The 16,400-nt window shown below is 49.9% G+C and overlaps 1 protein-coding gene across 1 annotated transcript in view; it reads left to right on the forward strand.

Moving 5' to 3' along the window:
* Positions 1-16,400, forward strand: part of LOC119107997 (transient receptor potential-gamma protein-like) — a gene marked incomplete in the record, with an annotated part of 151,978 nt that overhangs the window by 95,786 nt on the left and 39,792 nt on the right.

Here is a 16,400-nt window from a genome sequence, read left to right on the forward strand (position 1 = left end):
AGAGTGGCGCTGCCCCTCATAGTGTCCTGATCCGTCTACCTCACAGCTGGGTATATGTCGGACGTGTCTGGCGTCGACTATGAATCAAACTGAGAAAATATGGCGCGTGAAACATTTTGACGTGCGCGTCCTACCGTAGATACCGCCTCAGAGCTCCGCGCCGACCGACACTGCCGCCCCTCCCCTTCTCCAGCGATGTTGCTGCTGCCGGGCCGCGACCTTTGTGGCAAAGCTGAGAGACGCTGCTGACCCAGCTTGTCACCTTAGCGGCGTTGTGATGACCTGATGACGTTCTGCAACCTGTCCAGCGGAGTTGGGAGGCGCTGCCGGCCGACGCGGCCACCTCAGCGGCGTAGTGATGATCTGCTGACGCTGTGTGCCCTGACCGGCAGAGCTGGGAGGCGCTGCCGGCCGACACGGCCACCTTCACGCCAGACATCACGCCGCTCATCCTGGCCGCCCACCGCGACAATTACGAGATCATCAAGATCCTGATGGACCGCGGCGCCAGCCTGCCCACCCCGCACAGCTGCAGGTACGCCCCGCGTCCGGGTCCGTCCAGCGGTGTTTGATCAGCCCGACAGCCGGCGGCGGCGAGGTGATCACTTGCACGCGATGACCGCCCGGATATCCGGTCCGGGGTCCGTTTGAACCCCGGCGCATTGGCATCGAGTGATGCTGGGTGTGGTCAGGCTGAGGGTCAGGCGCGGGTCGCCTCGCGCGGGCTCTCGGCGGCAATCCTCACCACCCGCCGCGCGATACTTGCGACGGGAGAATGAGGCATAGCACTCCGGTCTCCGAGAGAAGTGCCACATTCAGGCCCAATCGAGCGTGCTAACTTGCTAAAGCGGCGATTTTTCATCGGAACTTTGGCCCTCCCTCGACCCACGTCACAATCAGCACCGGCAAGCTGACTTACAGCGGTCGCTCTCCGGCCGGCGGCGCACGGACGGCGGCCGAGGTTCCGGCGGAGCCCGAGCCGGCCCCGTCATCGTCCGCCGCGCGCCGACGGAGCCCGCCGCTCGGAGACGTATGCAGCTCGTATCTGCGAGCGTGTGTGCTCAGCTGGCAGGCGAATGCTTCGGTTATTCGCCATGACTGCGCGGCCCGTCGTTGGGCGACGGTCGTTTCGAGCGCCGATAGGGCTGTGAGTTTGATGGGTAGTGGTGTGTTGATGTATTTCGCCACGCAAAATGCAGAAATGACTAGGACATACCCTCGAGCTTGGCTGGGAATATTGACGCGCCTGGGTTGCTTTGTTTGTGGGGATAATTACACTGTAGCGGCCGGTGCGGCATTTTAGAAAAGGCGGTGGTCCGCATAGTTCCAGCCTTCATTCGATTTCAAGCCTTCACGTTAAAAAGTTGTTTGGACACATCAGATACTGGACAAAGAAAACGGCAGGGTAATTACCCACGACCTGTGCGGAAAGTCACGAGTTCTAGTGCTGTCGAGTTCTAGCCTGGTTCAAGCCGAATTGAGTTCCTGGCGGTTTTGGGGTTTTGCCTTCCAAGGGCATTTGGTGCGAGTTACTGTGACGCTTGATAATGGCAACACCCGAATGCATTGTGTGGGATCTTGACAAGAATTGGGAGAAAGATGCGAATGCTAGGTACCGACGACAATTACAGTTTGGTGGGTCTCAAATAGCCCTAGCCCTTTCTTTTCCCTTTTCCGCTGCTGGATGAGCCGCCATGTTGGACAGTGCATGCGTCACTTGCATTTTAAACAGCTGTAGGACTTACGCAACACTTGGAAGTAACATAAAGCGCCCTCCGCTCCCTCCTGCTGGAAACATGCCATTTTTACCAAATTGCTGAATGGCCTGCGTGTTTTCTTGATCATGGACCCCTAAAGCCCATGCTTTGATCTGCGGTTTCACGAAACACATTGTAGCGTTCAGAGTGAATCCACCAGACACGCTCCAGTACCGCCGCCATTCTATTATGGACTGCATTTCCTATGGCATTAGGTGACACAAAAACACTATTCGGACCGCGTGCAAGCGACCCGAATAAAATATCTCCATCGAAATATAATATCAAGTTTACACAAAGAGGGCGTATCCGGGGTGCGTGCGCGCCTTTTGACCTCCTGCCTGAATACCAGCTCGGGCTGAGGGCCCGGCATCGCGGCAGCGGTGGCGCGAATCCAGATCGTTCGCCGCGGTGTTGGCGGAAACCAGAGCCCGCGTTCCGGGACCACCAATCCCACAGAGGGTGATAGCAGACCTCTCCGCCGTCTGTTGTTGTTGATACGCCGGCTGGGGTTCCCCGCGGGCCTCGCCCGGGGATAGGGGGACGGGGAGGGGGTGGTGGCGGCGGAGGGAGTGTGCAAAGCGTAACCACTTCAGAGGTTACGGTGTGGGGGCGTCGGGACGCTGCATCGCCCTTAATCCGGCGACGCGTCGACATATGTCGACTCTGTGGTAGATGCAGGGCGAGCAGTCGGCGTCCGGACCAGACGTGTTGAGAGGTGTCGATTCTGTGGCAGATGCAGAGTTGCCTCTGTGGCAGATGTAGGGCCAGCAGTCGGCGTCCGGACCTGACGCGTCGAGAGGTGTCGGCTCTGTGGCAGATGTAGGGCGAGCGCTCGGCGCCTGGATCAGACACGCCGAGAGGTATCGGCTTTGTGGAAGATGCAGAGTTGCCTCTGTGGCAGATGCAGGGCGAGCGGTCGGCGTCCGGACCAGACGCGTCGAGAGGTGTCGGTTCTGCGGCAGATACAGAGCGGGCGGTCGGCGTCTGGACCAGACGCTTCAGCGACTGTCGACGCAATGCTTCATCGGCGTCCAATTAAACCATACGCATCTTTTGAATGTGTAAATATGCTTTGCACTGAGTCCTCATCGCGGCAATAGACTAGCATTTTGCAACATTCAGTGCCATGTGCAATAGAAAAGCCAATCAAAAACGTGGGTCAAATCTGGTGATAGTGGGGACAGCTTACATGTAGAGTAGCAGATAATGCATCATTTCAAACTTTTGTTCAGCCTAGAAGATACATGTAGCTCGATACGACAGTGCCGGAGAGCGACAACGTTCGATGTGATGTTCTCTCGTAGCCCATCTGAATGATTCCGCAGACTTTGATCTGAGTAGTTTACGGGGTTCAATATGTTGCCTTTGCTTAATCTGAAAGTTTGGCTGTTGGATGGCTAGATTTCCCTTTCCCGGCGGCATCAGCTTCCGCAGCGGACAGGGAACTGAACTACGCTCAAAACTGGAATCTTGCAGCGGCAGCTCGTAAATACTTGATGAGCTTCGAGTTTTTGGGACGATCGGACTAAACGATGGTGCATTAGCTCATGATCATCTGGCCTTCTCCGAAATAAATGAATCTCGCTATGCTAATCTGAAGCACTAAAACTTAGGAGACAGCCGTTTACTAAATCGAGTTAAATTAATAACTTAATTTGAACCAACGTAAGTAACAATGTACTAATGCTAGGTACTCTTAAAATCATTTTTCGAATATACATGCCGCCTTTCACACGCATGGTTCCGACCTCCTTATTCTCAAACAAACAAAAAACAGCACATCTTTTAAAAATCGACATTTTGCCTCAGCTGGTTCATGGAAAATACTTCTGTAAGTATGCGCTGGGTTTACCGCTGAAGATGGGTGCCGCTTGCGACCCTCCCCCCCCCCCCCCCCCCCCCCCAAGCGCGCGGACGTGCAACAAACAAGGCCAAGCGAGGTATTAATGACGCCGGAATCCTCTGGGATGCCAACGCTGAACGGTACAGAGACCACGTGCCACGGGGAGCGGGCCACTTTTCAACACCGAGGGAGTAGTTGGCAAAGATAACCGCCCTCCTGCACCGGCATCCTCCCTCGATTGAGTTGGGCACCATTCGTGCTAGCACACATCGGTTGAAAGTCGTGTATGAACCAACTACTAGGCTGTACTAGACTAGGCAACTACTAAACTACTAGGCTGCTCTTGCAAGTCACGGGGTGCGAGCGTTGCTGCGTTATGAAGGCGGTGATGACGTGTTTTGAAATAGCGTCCGACGCATCCGGTGTGAATTGACGGTAACGAAAGGCGCATGGTGATATGTCAACTTGCGCGCTGCGCAGATTGGCTTATGTGATGTCGCAATAATTACGCTTCCTTTCCGTGCCTTACGTTGTTCCAGAAAAGCACCGCGTGTAGGTCACTGAGAAGTATTTTGGGGAAGTTGCAATGGGAATTCTCGTCGGAGATGTGGTGCCGTCTTCGCGATTAGACATTTTGCTGCAATTCATCTCGTACCAGTTTGTCATTTTATGAGACCACAAGGAGGATGATCCGCTAGGGGACTCTGAGATGCTTTTCAAAGTTCAAATACTTCTCAGCGTGCCCAGAACGACACTTTGAGAATCTTTTTAAACTTCGGCGACTTTTCGGCGTGCTTGCACCAGTGAAACGCAATGCTTTTAAAACAATTTTGTATTTTTATGCGCTGGTTTGACGAAAAGTACGATTTCCACGCACGCTAATCACTTCACTTAAAAATTTGGTGAAAGCTCAATGCAATGCTATGACGCAAGTTCGTCGAAGTGAAATAGCGTACATGGGAATAAGTAGCCATGATTTTTAGCGTACTGGAACAACACGGCACACTGTATTCAAGTAATTGCATCGAAATGAACCAGCGCAGTTTGAAATTGGAACCTATATATTTTTTGCGCTCTAGAACAGTTTAGAACGCCATCACTCTGTGCCTACCAAATGCTTGCACGTGGCCGTTGTGTTTAGTTTGCGACCGCCTGCTCTGAAAAACATTTGGTGGTGGTTACGTGGTAAACAATAAGGGGCTGTATAATTTCACAAAACAGTCTATTTTACACTGAAGCTCGCAGCAATCTTGAAAGCCTGAAATGATGAATGGACGTTTTGCGTTGCTTCAAACCCTGATGCGTGCTAGTGTTTTGTAAACATGGCGTGTCAGGTTCATTGACAACGGTGACTGTCATTCATTGCAATTCAAATTGTGGCATGTGAGTAATAAATATATTACGAATATATGATGCTCAAATGTGGAAAAAATTACCGTTAGCTATTATGTTCAAGATGCGCACACAGATACCGCAAGAACATCGGGGTCAGAAGACCAGGTCAACACCAGCTTCTTAAACGTGTAACGCCTGTTGTTAACAATGAGAACTTAAGAACAAATGCATACCATCATCGGATATCGTGAGCTTGTCAACTTGAAAACTGGAAGACAATAGAGACCCTGCTGTGCGTTAAGAGGACCATTTAAACGTCGGAGTTTTTCTCTGTGTCAAGTCATTTAAGTCTCTGCGGTGAGACAGATTTTGTGAGAGCTTGAGGGGACGTTTGTCTTCGTAATATTTGTTTTCATTTTTAGCACCAAGGCAAGTTGTCTTGCATGAGAACATTTGAAATATTTTCCTTCTAGTTGATAAATCATGGAGATAATGGAGCATTTCGAGCGAGATAATTTTCGTAAAAAGTGAAAACTTGCAAAAAGCGCCCGAGGCTAAAACCCCGCGACCCTTAAGACCCTTAAGACTCTCAAATGAGCCTCTCGGCAGTTATCACATCGACGGCTGCGTAGTGTCCAATCGCCTCGAGAGTTTCGCCTGTTTTTAAGTATGCCGAGTGTACACTGGCATCCGCGCGAAATTTAAACGGCCGATGGGAAGTGTTTCCTTAAAACGCACCCCGTGAAAGTGAGGACGGCCCGCCCACTTTCTTTGATTTAGTCTCGGCAGTTTCTGTGAAGATGTTTGAAGAGCGCATGAGACCATGTTCAACTTAAATTAGTACAGATTTTGCTTACGCGAGGAGCTTTGATGTTTTGTGACATCCACAGCTCGTCCGTATCGGCTGCTAGTCTCTTGAGCTGTGTTCGCGATGTTCGTATAAACGAGAAAGGCCTTGAGCTCCTGTTTTCGATATAACAAGTTCTTCTGCTGATAATACCCACTTTCAATACACAAAATTTATTGAAATAATGGCATTATCAAACAATCAGAAGGATCAGGGATCTTTGGTAATAGTAGCCTCTTGGGTACGCCCCCGTTACCAAATTTATGGCACGCATTAACATAAAAGTAACTAAATGTATGGTTAAAAATTAATGGTAGACAAGTAATATACAAGCATTGAAAATGCGCAATGTTAGGTTTGCGATACGCAACCCCTGGGAGCGTAAATCGCGGTTTCAGTTATTTAAGTTAAGTTGTGCTCTTCACGAACCGTGAGAGAATGCTCAACGTTTCAGGGCAGTGCTAGGACCACGAGTGCCCATGAGTATTGCCTTGTGAAACGACGAACATTCTTTCAGTATGTTCTAATGATTGTTTGATGTTGTCGATTACTCACAACCTCCCGGTGTAATGCAGGTCAGTTTATTTCGGAACATGAACTCACAATTCTCACTATCCTTAACCAATGCGGTTTTGATAGAAACTTTATGCATGGCGGTGAATAATTATCAGGTAGTTCCGAGCAAAATGAATCATCTGCAGCTGTTGATGCTCTTTCTTCCCTATCAGAAGGCGTTGCACGACTGCTTGCTCAGAAAATAACTAAGATTAAAACAGCATTTTTGGTGAATGGCAATGAAATTGAGAGATGAAGAGACGTCGAATCGATGCGACCCAAACTTCCGTGCCCGCTGGCTGCATTATTCGTCGCCTGTGCATTTTGTCACGATGACTAGAGCTTGCGAAACAAACGCTGCAAAGCAAAGATATGTGAGGAAAGGGGTCTCCCTGGAGTAATTGAGGCAGTTGTTATCCATCATCACTCGCCGATTATCCTCCCATAGCGCCTACCTTTCTTCATCAGAGCTTGACCTTGTGTTTAGTCCCTAGTGGACTTCATCGCTGGATGCACATCTCCATTCTTTGACCTCTGGGAACATCCTCGCTCGTCCCATCCTGATGCTGCACCGCTGCTACACCGCTCTCCGGGAATGCCAAGATCAGGCTGATGCGGCTCCAGTCGCCGCATCGGGAGTATCCGACGGGCCGACAGCGCCGCTCGGTCATTTACAACCCCTCTGAGAGCGCGACTCATCCATCGCACGTGCCTCTGTGCACCACGCTCGATCCATCACGCCGCGGCTGGAAGCCGTGCACGGCGCGCTTGTTAAATATTTATCACCGCTTTTGGATGCAGCGCGGTGGTCGCGCGTTTTATGCCGCCGTAATGAGCCATGGCGGCTAATGGTGGCGCTCGCCGCCGGCGGATGCGGGAAAATGGAGCTGCCGCGTCTCTGTCGCTCCCAGTGCTCCCTGCCAGGTCTGGCCCATAATCCCAGCGGCCTCCGGCGCCGCCGCCGGCGGGTCATCTCGACCCCCACCCCCCGCGCGCAAGGGGGGGGGATGGCCGCCGGACGCGGCTCGTTCAGGACCGTGTCGGTGCCCGCAGCGATTGGTCCGATGACGGTCTTAGTTGCCGCTATTGGGACCGGGGTGTGATTTGGCGCCGTGGGATTGGAGAGTCTCAGAGGCGGCGCTGGTGTGCTGCTGGTGCCAAGGATGCATCGGTCGACCCGAGCTCGCGGGGGCTGACACTGGTGTTCACAGTAGCCATTCATCAGGTGGCAGAACAGTAAGAATTTGCCACCCGTTCTGCGTTTGGGATTCTGCTTTTTGTGTGTCCCTTTGTCGCTAAAAGATTCGCTGATATCGTGTGAGAATGGAGGCACGGGTAATATCGGCGCCTTGGTCGTGATTGAGCCCGCCATAACCCCGACATTCCGGTGCTCCTCGGTGTGTTTATTACATTGTGAGTTTAGTTGCGAATAGCAAAATTGAAGCCGCTTCGTCAATGCCACGCTAGCAGTTGTTTTGCCCACTAGTATCAATAAGACGCTGTATACGGTACGGGACGAGCGAGAGGTAACCGAAGTGTCAGAGCCATCATTAGTTAGTTAGCCGGCAGGGTGAATCTTATTTGGAGAGTGGAAAGATTTTCGGCTTCAAAGGCCCGGCGTGGTCGCCAGGCTTTCTAGAAAAGTAGCATGGTAACAACCCGCATGCGACGGAATCCTTTTTCATGAGCATCTCACAATCTCCGAACAAGAGGTTGAATGCTTCTAGTGCCAAGATGAGATCTTTAATGGAAACTTTTTTCCATTCGCATGGAGATACCATTGAAGCATTTACGGTTCCATCATCAAGTAGCGCAATTATGTTAAATGTGTGCGTGATACGTTTTACGGTATTTAGATAAGAAAGCTGAATGATCGGACGGGATTTCCCAGAAAGCTTGCGAAATGTAGCTTCGCATTTGATTAAAAGGAATGCTTCATATTTGAAGATACTGATACAAGCATCAGACGTGATGAAATGTCATCTACAGTTGTTGGCATACTTTTAATTGGACAAGACTGCTCTAGACAACGTAATGCTTTTGTTTAATAAATATGCCCCCAATATGTTATTGATAACCTTATCGTACCTTGCACAACACTGAATGAGAGCCGATGGGCGGCCTTAATATCTGGAAATCGTGCTTACGAACGCCAGATATGAACGACCCAACAATTATATTTTGCTTAGCCTAGATCGCCGCATGGCTAATGGAAGGACAGAACTTAAATGACAGTATGGCGTCATGGATGCCTGAGTAACCTTGAAAAAGCCTCTCCGAAGTAGCCTGCACATCTTTGCCGTCGCGTAGCTCAGAAACTAGAGGGGTTTAGGTCTTCAGAAGGACAGGGCCTCACACTGCACTGAACAATCGTTAAGATGGCTGTTTCAGTTAAAAACCCGGTGGTAATGTAGAGTTCTCCCTTTGGCACGAAAGATGTGTAATTCTCTAATCACAAATGTTGACATTTTTCCGAAATCTTCTCCCGAAATGTGGACATTTTGTATCATAACCATGATGGGACTGCGCGTGGAATGACGGGCTATTCTGGAACTTAATTTTTCTTTTAAAATATCGTTTGGAAACTAAGACCCTTTTTTCATAATGAGCTCGTTATGTGACTTTTATATGCACAATGTTCCTCGCAAATGCACTTGACAACTTACTTAATTTGGTGGGTTAACCTATGGGTGAATTTATTTGTGCCAAATTTCGAGGCTCCGAGGTGTAAAAAAGGCTAAACAAGCTAAAAACCCAGAATTGTGTGAAATGCAGTGTCCCTAGACCTCCCTACGCAACCACCGTGAACCTAGATACTTTCCCTAGAAACAAGGTCAATTGTACGCACTGAAGAGCAGTTATCCTGTTTGACGCTTCAAAAGGCCGAGGTGACCGAAGAAGTACGAAATTGCTGTCATTTTAACATTCAAATGAGCGCCAATTATTACGCTAGGCGGTATGTTTCTGAAAACGAAATGTTGGCCAGACTCATTTTGGGTCAGTGGCCGAATCTGACCTTTAAAAGTTCATGAAACGTGTCTGTTGCGGTGTCTGTCATTCTTAAATTCGAAATAAGCACCACAAAGTTCCCCATAAAGCAAACTCCCAAGTAAAAGGGTAGTTAGGTTTTGACCTCGGTCTGAGCTTCATAGCTGGCCTTAGGCCAATGGAATGTGTTGTAACGCTAAAGTAAGTTCATGGATTGCCCAATATGTCATTTCATAGGTGTGTGTCTTCTTCTAGCACTCCGCTGTCGCATCAGACTGGACGATTCCCTAGGCATGACCTTCGCTGGTAGCAAGGCTTGACTTTGACCTGTCGTAGGTCAACGACCTTACAAGGTACATCCAAATTTGTGTTCCAAAATATTTTATGTTTAATTGCCTGCAGCTATGCAAAGTTTGACGTACCACAGGCGTACCACAGCACGAGCACGCGTTAAGATCTCGTATTGTGCTCAGATCAGCCAGCATCACTACATGGCTGACACTTGTAAAAATGTGTCGGGCAATCGTTGAAATACATTACGAAAACGCTCCAGGCGTTCATCAATGCTCACGGTCACGAGTGACTCCCGACCTTTCACACAGCTTCCAAACGTGCTAGTTTGTAAATCAGCGTGCAAATGCTACGTCGGCAAAGGTCTCCCACTAAACCATCATTGAGTTCAGATTTCGCGCTGCACTCGTTTCAAATTTACCTGACGTCTTGTCGGTCAATCGCCATCATGTCGATCATACAGATACCGGAGTTCATTGATCTTCGTACCTTTGGGAACCTACGCATTGTTTTTTGAATGTTTTGGATGCCCATCGTTTTGAGGCGTTTAGGACAGTTACAGTTACAGTTATTTTATTCAAGGCGCATCCACGTGGTGGTTGTTCTGCGCCTAGTCGTACAAGGAAAAAGAACCCATACACACAGTATAGAGATACGTCATACGCATAGATACACAGTTACAGTGAATGAAACAGCGACTTAAAAGTCAAGAATGCCAGGCGCGGGGGGTGCGGACGGCCGCCGTAGGCAACCAACTCCACGCGGGAGGCAGAGACTCGCTATTGGAGTATTGGTAGCTTATCTTTTTGAATCATCGATCGGACATGCCGCCGGTGGGTCTGACCTGGCCACTCTACCGGAGCAAACCGATGAATTGTCACTGATTGACGGCTTTGAAACGTAGACAGAACCCAAAAAACAAAGATATTGGATGCGGGCTACTGTTCAAAGTGAACTTGACTTCACGCTGGTGTAGTTTGTCTCGCGCAATACCTTCGGTTAACTCAGTTGTTGAATACCTTAAATTTCATATGGTACAGCTGTTAAAGGACAACACTTTGTGATGCGGGAGCATGCAAGAGGCTGTGATAAGCGGCTGCAAAGTGTTAAGTTTTTATACAGCATGACAGCCGGGTCAGGCCTCTTAAGTTAACACACTGCTTGGGGGCAGCTAGTTCAGTCTGCACTTCCGCTCATAAAAAACATACCAATGCGTTTCCTGTCGAGACGAGAACGTTGAGTGGAATGGAAAATGTTTCCGGCGTTGCCATGACAACGCGATTGCCCTACCGGCTGCCGAATATTAACAGGTTCATAGAGCGCACTCGAAATGATTTACACGACCCTCTTGTTTTGAAAGTGTCACAGCCCTTGGGTCTGTGTCTTCACCGTCAGTTTGATAATCCGATCTCACCTTCTGTTGTGAGAACATAGCTTGTTGGTGCCGAATGTTCCATCAGTGGACGGAGTATTTAGAAATCTCAGTGTTTGAAAGCATCGGTAATTACGTGTTAAAAATTGTCTGGCAACAGCTTACATTTTTAACAAGAACAGCCTAAATTATCCTTAAAATTGCACGGATTTGTTCGTTATAGTTTTCTGACGTGCGATATAGCTTTCAGAGCTCATGCAAAACTTAAGTTTGCGTCCGGCACTCAATACCGATCGCATCTGCAACTTATGATCTTCTGGAGGCAATGTGTCGTCGTCGATGACACCATTTATGGAGATTTATTGGTGGACGCGTCCAACGCGAGCGGCTGGACCATGATTTACTCGGGGAGATGTGCCTGGGCATTAAAGGCAGCATCGCCCCTGAGTACAGACAAGCAGGCTAGTTTGCATGGGGCCCAAAACACCATTTAATCTCAAATGGCCCGACAGTGAACCAACAACAAAGAAGGCATGTAAATCCAGCGCGCCCCGTAGCGGGCTATTTTCATCATGCCTCCTGGTTTTTATTGCACGTCGTTTGTTTATTCCGCTACGTTACAGCCCACTATAAGGCTTTTTATTTATATAACGCGGGAGGACACAAAACAACGCTTCTGTATGATGCCGGTCGGCTAAGTGAGGCAATCGTGAGTAGATAACGCACACAAGATGGCAAGGAATCGCTGTCAATGATGCAAAAGTTGAATAAAACAACCTGGCTATTTGGCTGATGCCTGAGACTGATGGCCTGCAGCTCCATTATTTGCCGTTTGAGGTCCTCTAAGGCCGCTTACGTTCCATTCGATGGATCGAATTTCACTAACGCCGTGTCATTTGACGTGCGGCATGTGCTAGGCGTGGCTGCTGCGTTGACGTTCGTGCCTGGTTCCCAGGCCCAGCTACCACCGTTCTATTTGACGCACTGGGCCCACTCAGGCTGCCCAAAACCGATTTCCGCGGTATTGCGAGCAAACGAAAGGTTGATCAGGGAATAAGATCCGGATCTTATAGGAGCACTCGATGAATTTGGGATGTTCTAGAATGGACAGCCATCTCCTGAAAATTTTTATTGGCTCACGTCCTTCAAATTGTTGGTGACGACAGCATACACACCCACAGAGGCAGCCTGCTCCGGATACCCCGCACCTAGAGGAGCAACCAATGTGTGTTCTGCATCCAACCATCTCTAGCATCAGCTCCATCTTTCGGACACACTCATAAACCTACTTTGAGCCATATGGCTCAAAGCAGGTTTAGACCTCTTCCTTTGATACCCGGCGGCGATCACAATCCAATGTCAACAGAGAGAAACAGGTGTATGTGGTGTTACCAGGTTTGATCCGTATTTTAGCTCGCTTAAGTGTATCGTAACGCTCTCCTAGTTATGGGAAACGACTCCCAGGCAGGCACTGTATTTTAACCAATCCGCTCTTGGTTGGGTGATACTGGAAGATATGAAACGAGGTCAGATGCGTGGGACGCCACGCACCCTGCGTGACAAGTGCTGCTGCAGGGAGTGTATCATGCTGCATCTCTTTCAAGGGTGTGGCAGCAGCGGACTACCTGACTTCATCCCACGACAGGCGCGGCACTGCGGGCCACCTGACTTACCAGGGCCCCTCTGCTCGCCAGGTGCGGCTGCGAGGAATGTATGACGTCACACGGGGAGGACTCGCTGCGTCACAGCCGCTCGCGCATCAACTCGTATCGGGCACTGGCCAGTCCGTCGCTGATTGCGCTCAGCAGCAAGGACCCGATCCTGCAGGCGTTCGAGCTGAGCTGGGAACTGCGGCGGCTGAGCGTGCTGGAGCACGAGTTCAAGACCGACTACCAGGTCAGTCAGTGTCCGGGTCAGGTCAGGATCCTTTATCAGGGCATTCAATGTCCGGGTCAGGTCAGGATCTGCTGGCAGGCCAGCCAGTGTCCAGGTCAGGTTAGGATCCACTACCAGGTCAGGATCCACCATCAGGTCAGTCAGTGTCCAGGTCAATCCAAGACCGAGCAGGTCAGAGAGGCGCCGCCACGTCACCAACTACTTCCTGCGCCGACCGATGGCGCGTGACGTCGTTCCTCGCGGTGGCACCACCAGCGTGTTTCGCCGATTCATGACGTCAATTCCTGCGGGACCACTGCGTTGTAGTACGACCCGGTCGCAGAGTAGGCGGTGCAAGTGGCGGAAACAATCCAGGTTGGGCAGTTTACCATCCCCTAATGACATTGGGACCACACGGCGGCCATCACACGTGCGGTTTTCCTGTCACCTCTAGAGCCGAGGTCATTGTGGCGACCCGGTAGGAGTACCGGATAGGAGCAGCCGACCCGCAACAGACGCCTGAGACGGCGGCTGCATGACCAGACTGGCTGTCGCCAGTTCTGGACAGTGTCGCATGGCCACCGATTTGCCGGCGTCATGCGGATTTCTCGGCTGAACAATCTGGGCAACCGGTGAACACAGCTGTAAAGATACGGCCAGACGGCGACCTAAGAAAGAAAGGTCAAGGACTATGGCCGGTCTGGCTATCATCACTGCACTAACTGCCAGCGGCAAGGCTGTCATTTAAGTGTCTTCATGTGGGAAATTTGTCCCGACGTCCACGATACGGCCGACTAAATGCCATAGTCTGGCTGTCCTGGCCGGTGGGCTTTCTGGCACAACATATTTATCGTCGCTCACAATCCATTAGCCTTAAAACAAGCCGTCCCTGCTATCTTTTTGAGTGATGTTGCGAGAGCTCTGCGTAATAAGTTGCATGAAGTGCTGCGCTTTGTCGGGGGTTAGTGTTAAACTAATTTGCAATATATCACCCGGCTTATAACGAGGATCTATCGCAGCCGTACAAGGGTGTTGAAATATTTCCTCCCGAATTTAAGTGTTTCAGTGCTTGTTTTTTTCCACCTGAAACAGTAGATGCCAACAAGCGCTTTGTTGGATTGTGCATTACAAAAAAGGATGTTGCCAATAAATAACCAATCCGTTACATTTTAGTGACATGATACAAGGTGTACACACACACACACACACACACATATATATATATATATATATATATATATATATATATATATATATATATATGTGTGTGTGTGTGTGTGTGTGTGTGTGTGTGTGTGTGTGTGTGAATGTATGCATGTATGTATGTATTCTATTTTACCAATTTTATCAAACTAGTACTCACAGAAAAATAACAGCTAATATATATATATATATATATATATATATATATATATATATATATATATATATACATATATATATATATATATATATATATATATATATATATATATATATATGATACATAATCTACATCTATCCCCAAATCCATGGCTGATACTTCATACAGCACATTCTGTGGGGCCTATGTGCGCCCGCGCTTTTCCCTTTCTAACAAGTGACTTTGGGTTTCGTGATTGGGGGTTTCACTAGACCTATATAAATGTTTCTCGACGTGTGGGCATGCCTCACGATCTGCTTTGACGACCTCATCGTGGCTCATATGCGCGATTCAGACATGAGAACCAGTATGAACTGACTCCCCATTATGGTGTTGACGAGGCGGCTCTCTCTTTGCCGCTACAGCTCGTTTGCTTACAGAAGACCTCGCTCTGGCGAACAAAATGGCTTCCTGCGAAGCTCGGCAGCTCGTTAGCCTGATGTGTTACCCGGCCGCGCTAGCCGGCTGGAGAGGCGCCCAGGCTCGACCAGCGCCGCTTCGGGTTGTTGGACCCGCCGTAAATTAGCTGTGTGCGGACCGCAGGGCGGTGGGGTAAGACGCTGAATGCCATTTGAGCCAGCTGATTAAGCAAGAGCCTGGTCAGTGCGTTATATGCCGCCTGCTGCCGTCGGCTGTCCGGTAATCTGTTGAAGTTCGCCGGGCTTCAACAACGGCCACCTGCGTAATTGCAGATAGTTCTCAGAAATGGGTTTAAATTTAGCTCAACTTGCAGGAAAGTGATTTTCGGAATTGTGTGGCTTTAATGAGACTTGCTTTGCCTTTGTTAAGTGGATCTTGCTTTTAACGAACGTCGCGTCGGGTAGGACCTTCGCGTGAAATGTAGTTACAAATGATAGGCACTCTAAATGTGGAAGTTTTACACAAGCATGGTGTACCGAAACTGAAGTTTGCGTAGTAGAGCTAACGTCGGACGTCGGAAATATGTTCTGGTCTCACCCTCTTATTGTGATCACCCAAACGAACCCCCTTGATTTTCTGAAGGTTTGAACGGGGATCTCGTGTTAAGAATTGCTGTTGTCGGCACTTGTTTGTAAAATCGAACTGCTTCCGCAACTGGGCTTTTGCCTGTGGACTGTTAATGCTCTAAATTAAAAAAACAAACAAACGAGAAAGCAACCAGCGCTTCTCCCCAAATATCCACATGCGTCCATGGAACGCTTCCTCGATACCTCAATGCCTTCTGCTGTTCACATAAGCGGAGCCTTATGCAGTTGCTTGAAGCACAGTCGATTACATTGCCCAAAACATGTAATCTTTGCCTGTTTTCTTGCGTTTTCTTTAAGCAACTTATTGTGATTTTGTTCCACACATCGAAGGGCTTAGACAAACACTGGAGGATGGGGTCAGGGTAGTTCTAGAGGGCCGCAAGTGTCGAGCCCCCGCTAAAGGGCCACATATCTCAGGTCGCCGCTCACCGCCTGCCTCGCGCCTCAGGAGCTGCGGAAACGCTGTCAGGACTTCGCCACGGCGCTGCTGGACCACACGCGCAGCTCGTACGAGCTGGAGGTGCTGCTCAACCACGACCCCAGCGGGCCGGCCTTCGAGCACGGCGAGCGCATGCACCTCAGCCGGCTCAAGTTGGCCATCAAGTATAAACAGAAGAAGGTGAGTCGGCCGGGTGTCGGGCGTCTCGGCGGCCGGGTGCTGCGCTTTCCGTGTAGTGGTCTGGGTGGTGATGGCGCGGAAATATAGTTGTCTGGATGGTGATGGCGCGGAAATGCAGTGGTCTGGGTGGTGATGGCGCCGGAATGTGGCGGTCTGGGGGGTGACGGCGCGGAAATATAGTGGTCTAGGTGGTGATGGCGCGGGAACGTGGGGGGAGGGTTGGCGTAGAAATGTAGTGGTCTGGGTGGTGATGGCGCGGAAATATAGTGGTCTGGATGGTGATGGCGCGGAAATATAATGGCCTGGGTGGTGATGGCGCGAAAATGAAGGTGCCGCACTGGCGCGGCCATGCTGCGTGGCTGCTGCGGGATGGATTTGAGATACGCTGCTATCACGGTCTGGCGGGGGCTGTGATAGCGGCCATCTATGCCGGCCTCGCCACGCAGCCAGTCTCGCCCGCTGGTGCGTGAGTTCTCTTTCACGTTCGATTGCCCCACACATTCAGC

This window comes from Pollicipes pollicipes, unplaced genomic scaffold (assembly GCF_011947565.3).
Source record: "Pollicipes pollicipes isolate AB1234 unplaced genomic scaffold, Ppol_2.1 Scaffold_6686;HRSCAF=7923_pilon_pilon_pilon, whole genome shotgun sequence".
NCBI classification, from domain to species: Eukaryota; Metazoa; Arthropoda; class Thecostraca; order Pollicipedomorpha; family Pollicipedidae; genus Pollicipes; species Pollicipes pollicipes.